General features: G+C 36.5%; 1 protein-coding gene and 1 pseudogene across 1 annotated transcript in view; one reads left to right on the forward strand and one right to left on the reverse strand.

The window, feature by feature from the left end:
• LOC120588271 (guanine nucleotide-binding protein G(q) subunit alpha) overlaps nucleotides 1–17,087 on the reverse strand; it is a 270,517-nt gene that overhangs the window by 203,548 nt on the left and 49,882 nt on the right. The gene's annotated exons all lie outside the window — the stretch shown is intronic.
• LOC120600089 (uncharacterized) lies at nucleotides 6,947–7,065 on the forward strand (annotated as a pseudogene).

Here is a 17,087-nt window from a genome sequence, read left to right on the forward strand (position 1 = left end):
ACAAAACGTCCCCAGTCATTCCTGTGTTAACCACCAACACAATAATAAAGTCTGTCTAAGAAAAGCAATAGTAGTGTCTAGAGAAAACTCCATAGTAGCACTCTGGGTAATATGCTCAATTCTCATTGAATTTGGTCCTGCCCACTGCATGATTTCTGTTAAACCAGGTCTCTCCTGCATAACCACAGAATAATAGCTGACCAGCTAGTAAACCTGAAGTAGTGAAGATGCAAGCATAGCACACTGAATACTGTCAATGCTGAAAATGTTCAAATTTCACAGTGATTGCTCCAAGATAAGTATGGGAGGTAAGGAGAGGCTTTGTAGCACCTTTACTCCTTACTGACATCAAAGAAAAATACTTGTTTCTATTCATATACAAAGCAAATTTGCATTGTTATAATAATAAAATAACAGTAAGTTCCATTAATGCAAAATTTAATAAACTATGCAAGAATTTTGCTCAATAATTCTCAAAAAGCTTAAACCAATTTATTAAAAACCTGACTAGTGTAAACATGAAAAGAATAAAACAGGTATGTAATTTGTCTACTTCAAGTCACTTGGTAGATAAATTTTGGATTAATCTAAGCTCTTTTTATAGGTATTATAAACCTTTAGATTTGCAGTACATAAAGGAAGTGCTCTCTGGTAATAACTTTGCCTAAAATATTCAGTAGACTTTTTGATTTAGGTATATCCAAAAATCATCCTCACTTAAAGCTGTGAAACAACGATAACAAGTAATCACTGTTTCCACTCAAAATCAAGAGGTGATGTTTCCCTTCTTCTGATGATGATTCCTCAGCTGCCTTTGGTGGGTCCATTATAAATAATACATTTCACGTGAAATGTTTTTGATTCTTTTTTTTTAATAAAGATTGTAACAAGAATATATGTATTAAATACTTTCTATTTACCAGGCATTGATCTAAAGAGCTTTACCTATGTTAACTAATTTAACTCTCCCAACAATCTTATAACAGGTAGGTAATATTACTATTTTACAGAGCAATCCAGCACCATTCCATCTGAAACTTACTAGATCCCCAAACTGAAGGAGAAATGTATAGTCCAAAGACAGAGAATTTGAAGGTAACTGTTAAGGGAAAAAACTGTTGATTACTTGTGCAAATTTAAATCCCTACCATGCTGCTATTATAATCCTGTTGTGATCATTATACACTACAAAACGTCCAGTTTCTTTTCTCATGTCTTTGGAATGCGGGTAAAGCTGAAAAAATGGTTTCAAACTCCAAAAGATTAATGTTTTCCTTTTAGTCAAAGGATTCCTTACTTTCAAAGCCATACATCCTATGAAAAGATCAATTTCCAGGACAGCCATTGTAACCCTCTTGGATTAGCACTACTCGGTTACAGACTCCCTTCTTAGCATTCTAAATTCTAGTTTTCAACCTATCTCAATCCAGTGATGAGTAAAGAGCCCCATGAAGGGTGAGGAAGGAAAGCGCCCTCTCACCCAACTCTCAAAGGAAGAGAAAATGTGTAAACGAACTGCAGCTACGGAAATGGAGAGGACCATCTCTGTGCAATGCAATATGCATTTAACTGTACTCCAACATTAAATGAGACCCCCTTCACACTGACTGCTGGGAACTAGGGACACACTGCCTTTTTCCTTAAAGAAAGCAGGTAAGAGAGTTACAGAACTTGTGAATAAGACAGGAATTGGATGAAAGAGGAAATGGTACAGAGAGTTACACATCATTTATTCTGGGTTTGGAAATAGGCATAGACATTTCCCAAATAGCCTGCATAGATGGGCAAAGAGAATAGCATAGGTATCATTCATACCTACGTATAACATTCTGACACAGTACTTTGAATGAAGATGACAGCTAATAAAGTAATCTCGTTTGAGAGTGTAGCTAGGGACAGGATAATAGAAATAAATGCTGACAGTGTTAAAATAATAATGATATCCACAACAGATAAGGCCCCTGTCTCTGTCCCTGGGGGGGCATGCATCATGTAACTTGCACTACACACAGGAAGGGGCAGAGTCACTCTTGCATGGGAAGCAATTAATGAGAAGTGAATGCTCTGATGGCGGGAGGAGAGCATGGGGAATTTGCTTGTTCTCATCCAACTAGGTCAGATTCACAGAGGCGATGGAATTTCATGAGTAACTTGAATGAAAGAAAGGTCAGATATCTGCACGCTAAAGAAGCAAGGAAGGAGGGGGCTGGAGGCATCGGGTAGCCCACCTTGTTTAATATGGTGTTAGGCTGGCCCCTCCATCACAGGAAGACAAAAGAACAGTGTTTTGAGGTCCCACACTGCTGGAGGGAATAAACTATAGGAGCCTGGGGGCAGAGTCCAATCAGAAGAAAGACAGCAGGATTTATATAGGCACAAGCTTATTGCCACCTAAAAGTTTCTGCTGGCCATGCTGCCTATGTGATATGTCAGTCGAGTGGCATCTTACATAGTGCAATGTCCTAAAGAAAAGCCACATTTTGAATGGCATGCATGTTTTTACAAGATCAAACATTATGTTATCAGTCTATGGTTAACTTTATAAATGTGTCATTTCAAAGACAAATTTTGCCTTTAGACAGGCAATGTGGACAAATTATTTTATATTTCTGAACATTAGTTTCTTCATATTAATAAGAAGAACAGCAGAGTAGCTATTAACTGATAAACTTGTTTGGGAGGATTAAAAGGGCAAATAAATGTATTTAGCTTAGTATCTGGAGCATTGTACATTTTCAGTAAATGTTGGCTTTTTTTCATTATTTCTTAAAATCCCTTCAACACTCAGAATTTAAAACTGTGTACTGATCTACCTTTTCATGATGTTATGGGCTATGTCTCCATTGTAGCCTACTGACAATACAAAAAGAATAAAGATTAGTCTGAACAACTGACCAAATAAAATGTAATTTAAAAAGTGCATCTATAGCCCCAAGCCATAAAATACATTGCTAAAACAACAATAAATAACTTCCAGATTGTGCAGTATTGTGGACTGCTTAGGCTTATTCACTAATGTGAAATGTTCCGGACTTCCTTTGGAGGTTATAGAACTGACAAAATGTAAGAATGATTATATGTAAGACTGATGAATATTTTTAAGGAACCAACTTAGGTTAAATTATTTGTTAAGGTTAGGGATGTGCTTTTTACCTGGACCAGCATCTCTTTACCAAGATATCTGTCACTAAGTTCCACAATCTAATGTTATTAACAACCAGCCAGGTGAGGGAAACACAGAAAGCCATGAGTGCGGGGCAACAGGGATTAGCAGGCACTGTGGCCAAGCAGACAGTTCAACCTATCTAAAGGCAATCAAACCCAAAGAAGGTCATGGTGGAGGTGAAGGTGAGACATCACCAAGTATGCAAAACAAAATGCAATCAAACCCAAAGAAGGTCATGGTGGAGGTGAAGGTGGGACATCATCAACTATGCGGCTGCAGGCAGATTTCCACCCACAGACTAGCAGTTTACAACCCTAATAAATTCTTCAGTTCTTTGATAATTTCCCTTTTTTCAACTCAAAAGGTATTCAAAGAGTTATCAGTAATTAATACAGTTCTCTGAAAAGAGAAATAAAGAAACAAATGATCACTCTGTTGTGCATGTAATATAAGCCTCAATGTCACTGTTTTTCAAAGGTATGGTGTACAAATACTTGTACTGGAATCATACAGGGAATGAGCCCCACAGAGTTCGATATTTAATGAGCTTCCCTTTAATATAGGTTTTGGGTTTTGTTTATCATTAGGACTCAGGAAGCTTTAATTCTACTTAAAATGTTTTATCAAATCACCCTGCCCTTTCTTTTCAAATCTTTTCCTTCCTTTACTCTCTTATTTTCCTTCTCTTCCAAAATACCTCAAAAGCAAGATTACTGAAAGAACTGATATTGGTTAAGATAAGTAGCCTATTCTTTTTCTACTAAAATCTTAACTTTATTTTAATACATTTGAGACTTGATTATTCTAAGAAATGAATTTTAATACTTTTGAATATAATTTTCACATGTTTTAAAACGTACCAGAGATTTGTTTTTATTCAGGTAATCATGAGGCCAACATCCTCATGATTATGGAGATAACTGCCATTGGAAAGACAGTTTGCTGCCTACAGTTTTCAAGAGAAGGGACATGCCACACCATGCAGGACCAAGTCACATCATGTGGGGCCACACAGAGAAGTACCAGGGTCAGTCAGGAGGCACAGGGAGTGAGAGAGCATGGGGAAGGGCCTTTACTGTTGTTTTCAGATGGGACTGGCTTGTTTGAACAATTTCAGTGGGCTCTGGAGTGTAGGGATTCCCCTAGTTGCCTGTTACCAGGCCCTGGGGTGATATTAGGACAAGAAAATAGTGGTTCAACCTGTGAGAGCTCTAAAGGAGGTAGCTGGCAGGGTATGGCTCTGGACTGGTTCGTTTGCATATGAAAAGCATGCTAACGGGAGAGTTATTTGCTAGTTTCTGGAATGAGCCAGCTGGGATAAACAGTCTCTCCAGGATCAGCAAAGCCCTAGATGCCAGATCATCAAGAATACAAAAAATAAGAAAATACAATTAACAAAAAATGTTATTTATAAAAGATGGGATAACTGAGCTAAATTAAGACCACAGAGAATCCAAAATATCATTTCAGCCTATTACATCAACTTTCCCTCCACCAACACTTAGAACAAGTAGAAAAATAAGAAACATAAGAGTTGACTTTCTTTCTTTCATTTTACATGCCTATTTTTCTAATGCAGTACTAATGAGCACAGAAAGCCTGCAAATCATTTTGTATAAGCAACCACTTCACAAAAAATGTATGAGATCATTCTCTGTATGAGATATCTTTAACACATTTCATTATTTGAAACACATAGTTCAGGATCTAACAAACAAAATAGTTTAAAATACTGCTACCTTCTATCTAGCAGTCCCCAACCTTTCTGGCACCTGGGACCCGTGCTCCTATGAGAATCTTATGGCTGATGATCTGAGGTGGAGCTGAGGCGGTGATGCTAGGGCTGGGGGGCGGCTATAAACACAGATGAAGCTTCCCTGGCCGCCATTCACCTCCTGCTGTGTAGCCCCATTCCTAACAGGCCTCGAATCTGTACTGCTCTGCGGCCCAGGGGTTGAGGACCCCTGTTCTATATACTATCTAACAAAAATAAAATAAAATACTCTTTCCTTTGAAAAATACTTTCCTTATAATACCTGATAATATTTTATATATAAAATTAAAATGACAAAGACAAATGACTCAGAACCTAATAGATTATACCAGAGTTTGAATTTATACTCATTACTGAAAACAAATACTGGGAAACAACTAGGAAATAAAATATATATATATAACAATTGTTTTAAGACATTGGATAAGCGGCAACAAGAGATACAAATAAGGTAAATCCTGTAACTGCCCCAGACAACTGCCTGAAAGCAGTTTCTACAAAACATGGCAAGGACAGAGATGGGAAGTCATGGAGGCTGAAGGCTAAAATTTGCATGTTGGAACGCTGGAAGGAGAGAGCTGCACAGTGAGAAAGTTCTAGAGATGTGCACAGGGCCATCCTTGAATCTTTAATGATCTATGAATGAGCATGGTAACAGTCCATGAGGCTTGGGAAAGAAACACAGAAAGCAAAGTCCGAACGATTTCCAGAGTTCACACATATTCATGTTACCACCAGTCAGAAAGGATAATACATGAATCATTGAGCCATCATAAGTGAAATTTAAGTAACCACAGTAAAGCCTACTCTAAACTTATTCTAATTTAAAAGCAAGTCTAAAAATTATCAAACTGATTCCAAGTGAACTGTTGCATGACAGAACAAAGACCACCACTATTTAAAGGAATCCAAAAAACCCAGGAACCAACAATGGAAGATTCACAATGTCTGGCATCTAATCCAAAACTACTAGGCAAATAAAGAAACAGGAAAAGATAATCTACAAGCAGGAAAAAACTCAATAAAATTAGACCCAGAAAACGTAAGGATGTGGGAATTAGCAGACAAGGATTAAAAAAAAAAAAAAAAGAATACTATCTAATTATGTTCCACAATCTTAAGAATGTAGGAAAAAACATAAACATGATAAAAAGAGAACGAAATGTAGAAAAAGATCCAAATGGAACTTCTAGAAATTAAAAGTACAATATCTAAAATGAAGAATACAACAGATTGAAATAACAGCAGATGAGAAAGTGAAAAGAAACCATAAGTGAATGAGAAGACATAGCATGAGAAATTATCAAAAATGAAGCAGAGAAAGACAAAAAAATTGGAAAAACTGAAAAGTCTCAGTGATGCGTGGGACTATATCCAGTTATTTAACATACCTAGAATTTGAGTCCTAGGAGAGGACAGAAAAGTGGGGACATGAAAGGAAAATGTCTGAAGAAACAAAGGGAAAAAGGTGCATTACATATAAAGACCCAACTATTTGCTGCTTTCAAGAAATACTTCGAATATAAAGATAAAAAATGGTTTAAAAGTAAAAGGATAGGAAAAGATGCACCATGGTAACACCAGTAAAAAGAAAACTATAATGGATATGTTAACAAAGTAAATTTTAAAGTAAATAATATTATCAGGAATAAAAAAAATCATAATGTTAAAAGGGTTAATTTATCAAAAGGACAGCACTCTTAAATGTTTATATACCTAATAACAGAACAAGAAGCAAAAAAAAATAGAACCACAGGGAGAAATAGACGAGTCCACAATTATCTTTAGAAATTTCAATACCCTTTTCTCAAAAATTAGTAGAACAAATAGATAGAAAAGCATGAAAGATATAAAAATGTTCAACAACACAACCAATTTACCTAACTGGCGTTTATAGAAACTTCTCTTGACAATGAAATAAATATTATTTTCAAGTACACACAAAATATTTATCAAGAGAGACCATATTCTGGGCTATAAAACCAGTCTCAAATTTTAAAATACTTGTCTATGGCCATACCATCCTGAACAAGCCTGATTACATCTGATCTCGGAAGCTAAGCAGGGTCAGGCCTGGTTAGTACCTGGATGGGAGACCACCTAGGAAGACCAGGTGCTGTGGGCGTAATCATTAAAAAAAAAAAAAAAAAAGGTATCCTAAGCTGACAAGGTCTTTGCAATCTGCGAGGTCAACCAAGGGTTGCTTCACCTAAAAAAAAAAAATTTAAATATTCATACAACGTATGTTCTCCAACTACAACGGAATTAAGAATCAATAACAGAAAGATATCTAAAGAAATCTCCCCAATATTGTACAAACTAAAATGCACATTTCTAAATAACACATAAGAAAATAATGAAAAGGGGTATTAGAAAGTATTAGGAATTGAATGATAATAAAAACACATGTTAAATATGGAATGCCGTTAAAGTAGTACTTAAAAATTAATACCACCAAAACACCTACATTAAGAGGAAAAAAAGGTCTCAAATCAATATTCTCAGTTGCTACCTTTAAAAATAAAAAAGAGCAAATGAATCCCAAAATACATAGAAGGAAATTTAAAGATCAGAGCAGAAATGTGTAGTTCTCCACTTAAACAAATAAAAACATGGTTATCTAGGTACGCACAGAAGTAGCATCTGAAAAAAAAAAATCTCATGTCTAGTCCTCATAAAAACTCTCAGCAAACTAGTAATAGAAGGGAACTTTCTCCACTTCATAAAGAGAACTACAAAAAACCTAGAGCTCATATCATACTGGAAAAGACTGAATGCCTTTGCAAGATCAAGAATAAGACAAAGATGTCCTTTCTTACCACTTATATTCACAATATATTAAAAGTTCTAGTCAGTGCAATAAGTCAAGAAAAAGAAATAAAAGGCATCCAGATTATATAGAAGTCTTTATCTCAGAGGGCTCCAGAAATAAAAGGCATCCAGATTATATAGAAGTCTTTATCTCAGAGGACTCTTTTGGAGAAATTGACAAGCTGATATAAAATTCATATGAAAATACAAGGAGTTGAAAGATCCAAAACAAATTTTAAAAAGAACAAGTTTGGACAGTTAATATCTGATTTTAAGACTTATTAAAAAGTTACAGTAATCGAGACTGTAGCATTGATGTCAAGATAAACAGATCAAAGGACTATAAAGGCCAGAAATAAACACACACACACACACACTACACACACACACACAGAGCGGATTACTGACAGAGCTGTAAAGACAATTAGGGGGAGAAAGGATAATCTTTTCAATAAATAATGCTGGAACCACTGGACAGCCATACACATAAAAAAATCAACTTTGATCTAACCTTCATACAATCTATAAAAATTAACTCAAAAGATTTTCCATGTTTTCTTCTAGAAGTTTTACAGTTATAGGTTTTATATTAGATCTAGAAAACAGGAGAAAATCTGTGACCCTGGGTTAGCCAAATATTTATTAACTATGATACCAACTGCATAGTCCATAAAAGAAAAAAACTGATAAAAGGGATTTCATCGAAATTAAAAACTGGTTTTCAAAAGATACTGTTAGAAAATAAAAAGACAAAACACAAAGAAAAAACGTTTACAGAGCATATATCTGGACTTATATCCAGAAAATATTAAGAACTCACAAAACTCAGTAAGAAAACAAGGAATCCAAAGGGGGAAAAATGAGCAAAAGATGGGCACCCCCCCACTAAAAAGCAGATGGCAAATAAGCACATGGAAAACTACTCTACATTAGTTATTAGGGAAAGCAAAGTAAAACCACAATGACATACCACTTCATACCTACCGAAATCACAAAAATTAAAAGGACTGACCATATCAAGTGCTGGCAAAGATGCAGAGCAATAAGAACTGTCACAGACTGCCACTCAGAATGTAAAACGTTACAACCACCTGGAAAACAGCTTGGTAGTTTCTTTAAAAATTAAAAATACACCTACCTTGTGTTCCAGCCATTCTACTCTTAGGTATTTTACTCAAGAGAAAAAAAAGCATCTGAATGTTTTTAGCAACTTTATTTGTGGTAGCTAAAAAACTGGAAACCATCCAAATATCTACCAATAAGTGAATGGATGAAAGAAAACGTGGTATATCCATACAATATGTCTCAGGAAAAAAGCGAGGCTAACTATTGGTAGACATGACAATACAAATGAATCTCAAAATAATTCTACTGAGTGGAAAAAAAGACAAAAGTGGACATATGACATAATCCCACTTAGTTGTAAAACTCTACTAAATGCAAATTTGTCTGTAGTAACATGAACCAGACCAATTTTTGCCCAAGGGCTGGGAGAGTGGGAAATAGGCAACTTGGGGTTGTAATGGGAATATGTCCATTATCTTGATGGTGGTGATGTATATAAATGACAAAACTTATCAAATTTTATGTTAAATATATACAGCTTATTGTGTATCAATTACATCTCAAATATAACATTATGAAATGTTATAACAAACTATAAGGGTCTACCTAAATTATATTTTACTAGGATCATATTAAATACAAGCAGAATATTTTGCTATATATGTTTTCCTTTATAATAGGAGTTTACTAAATTGCAAGGTACAGTATAAACTTTTTTAAAGTCGTTATGGTTCCCCAAAGGAATAAAATTCATTTTCCTTAGGCTTGGTTTACTATAGGAATGCCTCACGATAGCACAGGCACTGAATCTTATTACCAAAACTTCACCCAAGGGAAAGTAAATAGGGCATTAATAAACATTAAAACAAAGTTCACTCATCATAAAGTTAGGAAATTCAAAGCTAGGAGACCCATGAGGCGGAAGAGGTAATGAATTTGTGGAAAATAATGATATACAGTCTGGGACTGCAAACTGCCTCTTGAAATGCCCATTTTCCAGTATTAGTCTTTGGCGCTGGTGCTGGACCCTACCAACTTCTAATACTCTGTTCTTTCTCAGTGTCTGGACTTGTTTTCTCAGCAGAGGTCAGAGGCCTCTTCCTCCTCTTGTGCTCTGTGGCTTGCCCACTGCCTCTGCCGTGGTCAACACTGATTCCTGCCCCAGGTCCGGGCAGTCCATGGACTGCCACTTTCTTTGAGACACTCAGTCTTAATCATTCTCCCTAGGGGCTTTTCTTTCTCAGTTCTCCTTTTCTGAAATTTCATCTGCTTTTTAAAACTTTTCCAAAGTGATGGTAAGCAACCTTTTTCAAGCCCAAGTGCCTTTCTGAAGAGAATGCAACACAGGAGTTGGAGAGTGGGAAGCTGCCTGGTCCCCTGCACACTGACATCCCTGGAGGTCTGGCCACGGCTTCTCAAGTGGAGTGAAAAATTCTATTCCCAAGTCAGAGTCAACCATGGTCACTCCACACCACAAAAGCCTGTGTCCCATACTGCAGCTTTTTATAGTTGAATGTCACCTGCACAATTATTAGGCTTCGGACACCTGCTGTGCCTAGAACCACTCCCTCTCCATCAAAATCTAGGTGCCAGTCTTGTTGGCACAGGTCCATTCCCAGCCTTCTCTGTATTCAAAATGCTCTTTCTCTTCCTCTTTTTAGTCACCATAAAAAGAAGTGAAGTACTAATACATGCTATGACATGAACAGACCTTAAAAACATTATGGTAAGTGAACAAAGGCAGAAACAAAAGGCCACATCTTGTATGATTCCGTTTATATGAAAAGTCCAGAACAGGGAAATCCATAAGCATGGAAAGTAGATGGGTGGTTATCAGGGCTGGGAGGGAGGAAGAGACAGAGTAACTGCTTTCTGGGATGATGACGATATTCTGAAATTAGACAGTGGTGATGGTTGTACAAGTCTGTCAATATACTAAAATCCACTGAACTGTATACTTTAAGATGGTGAATTTTATGTAATGTAAATCATATCTCAATTTTCAAAAAGATATCTCAAGAAATGAAACTGTAGAAAGGCATGAACAAAGACACTGAGGGTGACATTTGCTTACAATAAGTATTTTAAGACTGCTTCAGATAAAATTAAGTCCCTATGGGCTAAATGAACCACTACATTCAAAACGTGAATTATTTTCCTTTTTTCTCTGCAGAATGAAAAACTAAAGATTTCCTTTAAGTGTTTTCCAATTTTTATACCAGTGATAAGTGTATCAAGATGTCTGAGTGTTCATTACCATACGGTTTCCTTCCTCTTAGACTTGGAAGTCTATCTGGAACAACCTAACGCAACAGCGAAAGAAAAAGTCATTTGAATTAGGCTATTAGAAAAAGTAGTGACATTCGATGCATTTAATATATTTCCCAGACACTGTCTCAAATGCTTTCCATTTCCCAATCAACAGCACTGCTCTGTTCTAATAGATCTGGCCATCGGCTGTAATTGGACTCCAAATTAATCTTCATAAGTGTATGAAACCAAAGAAAAGACAATGCTACCTGCCAAAGTACAGGGACTAATATGCCAACCTTTTTAAAGAGAACTCAGAGAGAAAACCAGAGCCAGCGTTTTTAAGGGCAGGGATTTTGTGGGGAATTGCTGTCTGTGGGTAAGTATATTCTCCTCTCACAGAGCCTGGGGGAAGTGATCCACCAGCATCCACATCCACGTGAGGACAGCATTCTTCTCCCCAGTGATGCATGGCTGCGGGCACAAGACTACTACAAACGAAAATGTTTTGGACAAATCATGGTAGGACGGCATTTTTCTACCTGAAGAAATTATAGTTTATTTACTTTTATAGGCTTGCTTAGTCCACCCCCCCACATCTGTTATTTCTAAGTGCTGGGAGATAATAGTAATTCCTTCATAAGGCAGCCAAGCAGCCCATTCAGTCTGCTACAATCGCGTGAATGCTCCCTTTGGCCTTGCCACCTGCAGGTGGGAAATACAACTGTGGCTCTCTTAATGATTTCACACTCCTGTGATTCCCTGTAATTTCCTAACACACCCGAATTACCATCCAGGGCCCTGAAGCAGCAATTTAAGAATTTCTGCTGGCCTGAAAGTTAATGCAACCATCAAAGTTTCCAATTTAAACTCAGGAATTAGCGTGTTTACTGCCCAAGATCTTGCCTCCCTATACAATTAGTCTGATCCACCAGTTTAACAGCGCCTGATACTGAAGAATAAAATTAAGGCCAACTGGTTAACAGAAAAGTCATAAAATGTAGACATCTACATCAGGCAATAAGTAACTGAGATGTCCAATCCTTCATCTGGTGAAGGAGAAAAGTGGTGGAAGTTAATATATATTATATATTACTATCTTTATATATCACAAGTTTTACTAATATTCTAAGAGTTTTAAACATCACACAGCAATATGTTTTTCAATAGTTTTGGCAGCACTGGAAAATATTCCAGCTTACTTTCTGGCCACATCAACAGTTCAATCCTATGGATTTCCAGGAAATCTGAGGCAGTTCTTTGTTTAAATACACGAAGATATCACATTCATGTATTGAATGCCTACTAAAATTGCATGGCAAAAGTAGTGAGCTGTCAGTCTCCATGTGTTCCACAGACACAGAGAATCGGTAACCCTGCTCCTCAACTCACAGCCAAGTTCTTCATGAGCAACTGGATGCTATAGGTTCGAACTTTGTTATGAAAGCTGACATGGTCACAAGCCCCTCCTTCTTGTCTACTCTCCCCACAGTCGATTATATATTGCCAACCTACATCACCTCTGCCCCAACATGAGTTTCCTTCCCCAGTTTTACTCACTAGGCAGCTAACAAAGGACCTAAGGACACACAGCAGTCAGAGAAGCACCTGGGGCCTCTCAAAGGTATCAGCTGTGGGCCATATCAAAACTTGGGGTGTTGGCAGAGATTTGCCCTTCTCTCCTTCTGCTAATTTTATATACGTACAGAAGGAAAAGAAATACATCACTTTCACTTTTCAGGAAAAAATATAAAAGGGGAAATACATTCTTCTTCTGGATGTTCCATGGTCAGATCCACCCAAACCACAGTGAATGCATTTCCTAGAACATCTGTATCCCATTCCCAGCAGAGCTAAAAACATAACAGGTGACTGATAATTCATTTTAAAATTTTGGACCTAGGAGGTTTGTCCCACTCCTTGAACAAGCAGGCTTCTCGACACTATCTTTTGAAATCTAGAACATCAGAATCCAGTAAATAGAGCTTAAAACAAACAAAAAAAAGCCCCATATTCATGATTTTTCAGATTCAAGTGATTCCATCTTTGTCAAAGAACTATGTACGACAGTGCAAATGTTACCTATCTGGTCTTTGTGCTTTTTAGTAGTGACTATCCATATGTGCCTACTGAGCATTTGAAACAGTGCAATTGAGGGACTGAATTTTTAATTTTTCTTTACTGTTAATTAATTTAAATTTAAATTGCCACATGTGCCTAATGTCTACCATATTAATGCAGGTTTAAACAGACAGGTCTGCTCCTCGAAAAAGAAGAATAAACATCAGCAAAACGGCCTTGTGTCAAGATCCCAGCTCAGCCACTTATGACCTATTGACCTCGAGAACATGTAAAACAGCATACTAGTGAAAGAAGTGTCATGAAATTAAACATGGGAAAGTAAACAGGGCCCCTTTCCAGTCCATCTTAGTTGCCGTGCCATCAATGGACGGGATATAAGAAGACATCTGCCCCCAATTATGCTCCTGCAGAGAAAAGCACCAACCAATCAAAGCCTGGAATGGTAGATACCAACTTCCAAAGGTAATTTGTTTCTGGAAAATGAGACTGAAAATTTCAATCTCTGTTTGATATACTTTTGTACTCTTTGGATTTTTTTTCTTATATAAAAAATCTTACTTGATCAAAAAAAAAAAAACAATTTGTAAAGTGCTTCTCCAAGGTTTTGGGTTTTTTTTTCTAGTATTCCCAAAGATGGGATGGTGGCAAGGGTGACACAATAAATGTTGGTTCACAGTCCTTGAGCAGATTGGCAGCCAGTCTCTAGGACTCTGAGGCTTGGCTGGATGCCAGCTCCACGTCTACCCTTAATACTCAAGGTTCCTAAGGGCAATGCAGTTAATTAGATTAACCAGGTTAACATCAGTGCCTACAGGACTGGAGGTTTCCTCATCCATTCCAGTCATGGAGATGAGCCCTCCTGTGGTCACATGCTAAGTTATCAGCAGGAAATTCTTCATAAATATATCTATGATAGTTAAGAGTAAATGAAACTCTTACACACCATAAACTGAACATTTCTGAAAGGCAATTTGACAAAACATGGACTTAAAAATACTTATTACTTTTTGATCCAGTGATTACATTTGTAGGACTTTGCCACATAGGGGAAAAATCAGATAATCAAGTGAAGATGTCTATATAGGAATGATTGCTCAATATTTTATATAGTAAAGAATGGAAGCAATCTAAACATTCATCAACAGAGAACTGACTAAATTATTATATATTTATAACATGAAATATTATGCAACCCATAAATAAGCAGATTCATTCTGATGTAGAAAGATGTTCAAAATGTTACAAAATAACATGTAAAACAATATTTATAAAACAGCCTATGTAATTTATATACATATGTATGTATATCTGTGTCTGTGTCTACCCATAGGAAAATGTTTAGAAGGACACAAACCAAAAGGTTTGTAAGTGCTTTACACTGGAGAGCAGGAACTCAGGTGACTGATCTACTCACTGGTCATCTGTTACAGTGCAAATTTTCTTCCTATAATACATGCAGAGTATTAAACAACAGAAAAAAAAAGGCTATCACTGGTGTCAGTTTTATAGGTGAATTTTGCCAAACTTTCAGAAATCAACATAATTTAAATTCCATCACAGCACAAAAAAAGTGGGAAAAAAATTTTAATCCATGTTAGGCTAGAATAACAAACAAAAAATGCTACAGAAAATCTAATTTATGAATATAAATATAAAATCATTAAAAATAGCAAATTCAGCAATATATCAGAATAGGGGTTATTCTCGTAATCCAAGAATACTTAATTAGACTATATAGAGAAGTAAGTTATCACATAAGTCAAAGTTGGACAATTAAATAATCATCTCAATATGTATGTACTGACTCTATCCTAATTTTAAAACAAAATAAACCAGGAGTAGAAGTACCTATCTTTAATGCGATTAAAACGATTTCTTTTTCAAATTCCCAACAGTAAAACACTAAAGGTACGCCCATTAAGTTCAGGACCCACATAAGAATTCCTGCAATAGTATGTATCACTGAACACCGTACTGGAAGTTCTAGCCTAAATACTAAGAAAAGAATTAAAATGAAAGAAACAAATACTAGAACGGAGACAAAATTATTATTATTCAGAGACAATATAGTTGCTTAAGAAAAGAGAAACAAGTGAAAAATTCTGTAATAATAGAATTAAGAAAGTTAAAAAATATTTCACAAATATTTATCGAGTATGTACCATAGTAAATCCTGTCATAGGTGCAAGGGATACAACAGTGAATAAAATGCACCCAGGGTGCATTTTAGAGCCTAACAAAGAATAAAAATATAAGTTCTTCATATTCATTTTTCCTATGTTCATGAACAAAACAAATGCAGGTGACATCAGTTTCCATGTTCAGGCAATTCAGTAAATGGGCTTCATAAGCCCACTTATAAGTATACAAACATCAACAGCGTTTCTATAATCAGGTAATACCAGTTACGAGATATAATTTAAGAACAGTCTATCCACTACAGCAATCAAAAATAAAATATAAAATATGTAGACATAAATTTAACAGGAAACATGTAGAGTCTATATAAATAAGAGTACAAGATTTCACTTACTGAGGTGAGAGAGAGAGACAGAGACAGAGACAGAGACAGGGAGAGAGCGCGAGCAAGCAGGCACACACACGAGTGAGGGGACACATTTAAAATAAAAAAAAAAAGGAGGCACATCATGCTCTTAGATTGTAAAAGTGTAAATTCTCTCAAAATTAATCTATATATTTAGTGCAATCACATTCAGAACACCAATGGGTTTTTAAAGAAGTGACAAAACAATTCTAAATTTCATTTGAAGAATCAACGGGTGAGAATGGGCAAATACTTTTAAGGAAAACATGAATTCCAAAAGAGAAGTCCTGACAGCATCCACACATTTTCAGACAGAGGTGGACTGAGAGTCTGGCTCTGCTGCAAGATGACTCTCCTTGTCCTGTGCAGCTCTAAAGGCTGGTATGTATTTTTTATGGCTTTACCTATATAATCCCTTGCAGCAGAGCAACTCTCCCCCCAAAAGGAGGCCTCTTAAGCCAGATGTGTGTGAAGCCACAAAGTGTAGGAGAGATGGCTGCCAGCACAAAGAACTGAACTTCATTAACAAGGGTTCATGAGCACACCGAGATTCAAGTCAATTCTTTGATGGAAAAGGGGGGAAAACCTGGTGAATGCACTTCCTGGGTCTTTATGTTCAGTATTAATGATTTCCAGGAAACGCTGGAATTGAGCAACTGATGAAAGCCCTTATTAGGCTATTATGAGATAATAAGGTAAAATTTAATTTTATCCTATGATGAATATTATACCATATATTGGGATTCCAATAAAAATCTGAAATCAAATCGATAATATTTAGTAGTTACATTTACATCTCAATTTTTAATAGCATTTTAGAATATAATTCATTCGCCCACACATTTCCTAAACATTAACTCCCTCCAGTGCTTGAAAGTGGATGAAAATCCAGTATACATGAAGAATAAGGGGTTAGGCCTGTTTTACAGATACACATAAAAGACTGAACAACTTACCATATACCACACAGAGCAAGTGAGCTGCAGCTGAGACTGGGGTTGAGCTTCCAATATCTGGGTCTGAACTAGGGACCCCCGCCCCCTCCTCTCCCTTCCTTTCCCACAGTCACGCTAATGAAGCTAATGAGGTCCAGAGGATCTTAGGCTATGAGCTTCTATCCCCACATGCACTGTCAGCTGTATTCTGTTCTGAAACTAACAGGCCAAATGCCCAAGTTTGACCAGACAGCAGTCCTTTAAATTTTAAAACTGATTGTTCCAAAAGGGACCAAGGATAATAACTAACACATGTGTGCTTACTCTTTGCCAGACACACTGTTCTTAGGACTTCAAACATACTTATGTAATCTTTACAACATGCTTCACGAAGTAGACCCTAGTACGATCATACCCCAATTTATAGATGACAAAACTGAGGCATAGAGAGGCCACTTA

This window comes from Pteropus medius, unplaced genomic scaffold (genome assembly GCF_902729225.1).
Source record: "Pteropus medius unplaced genomic scaffold, Ma_sr-lr_union100, whole genome shotgun sequence".
Lineage (NCBI taxonomy): Eukaryota > Metazoa > Chordata > Mammalia > Chiroptera > Pteropodidae > Pteropus > Pteropus medius.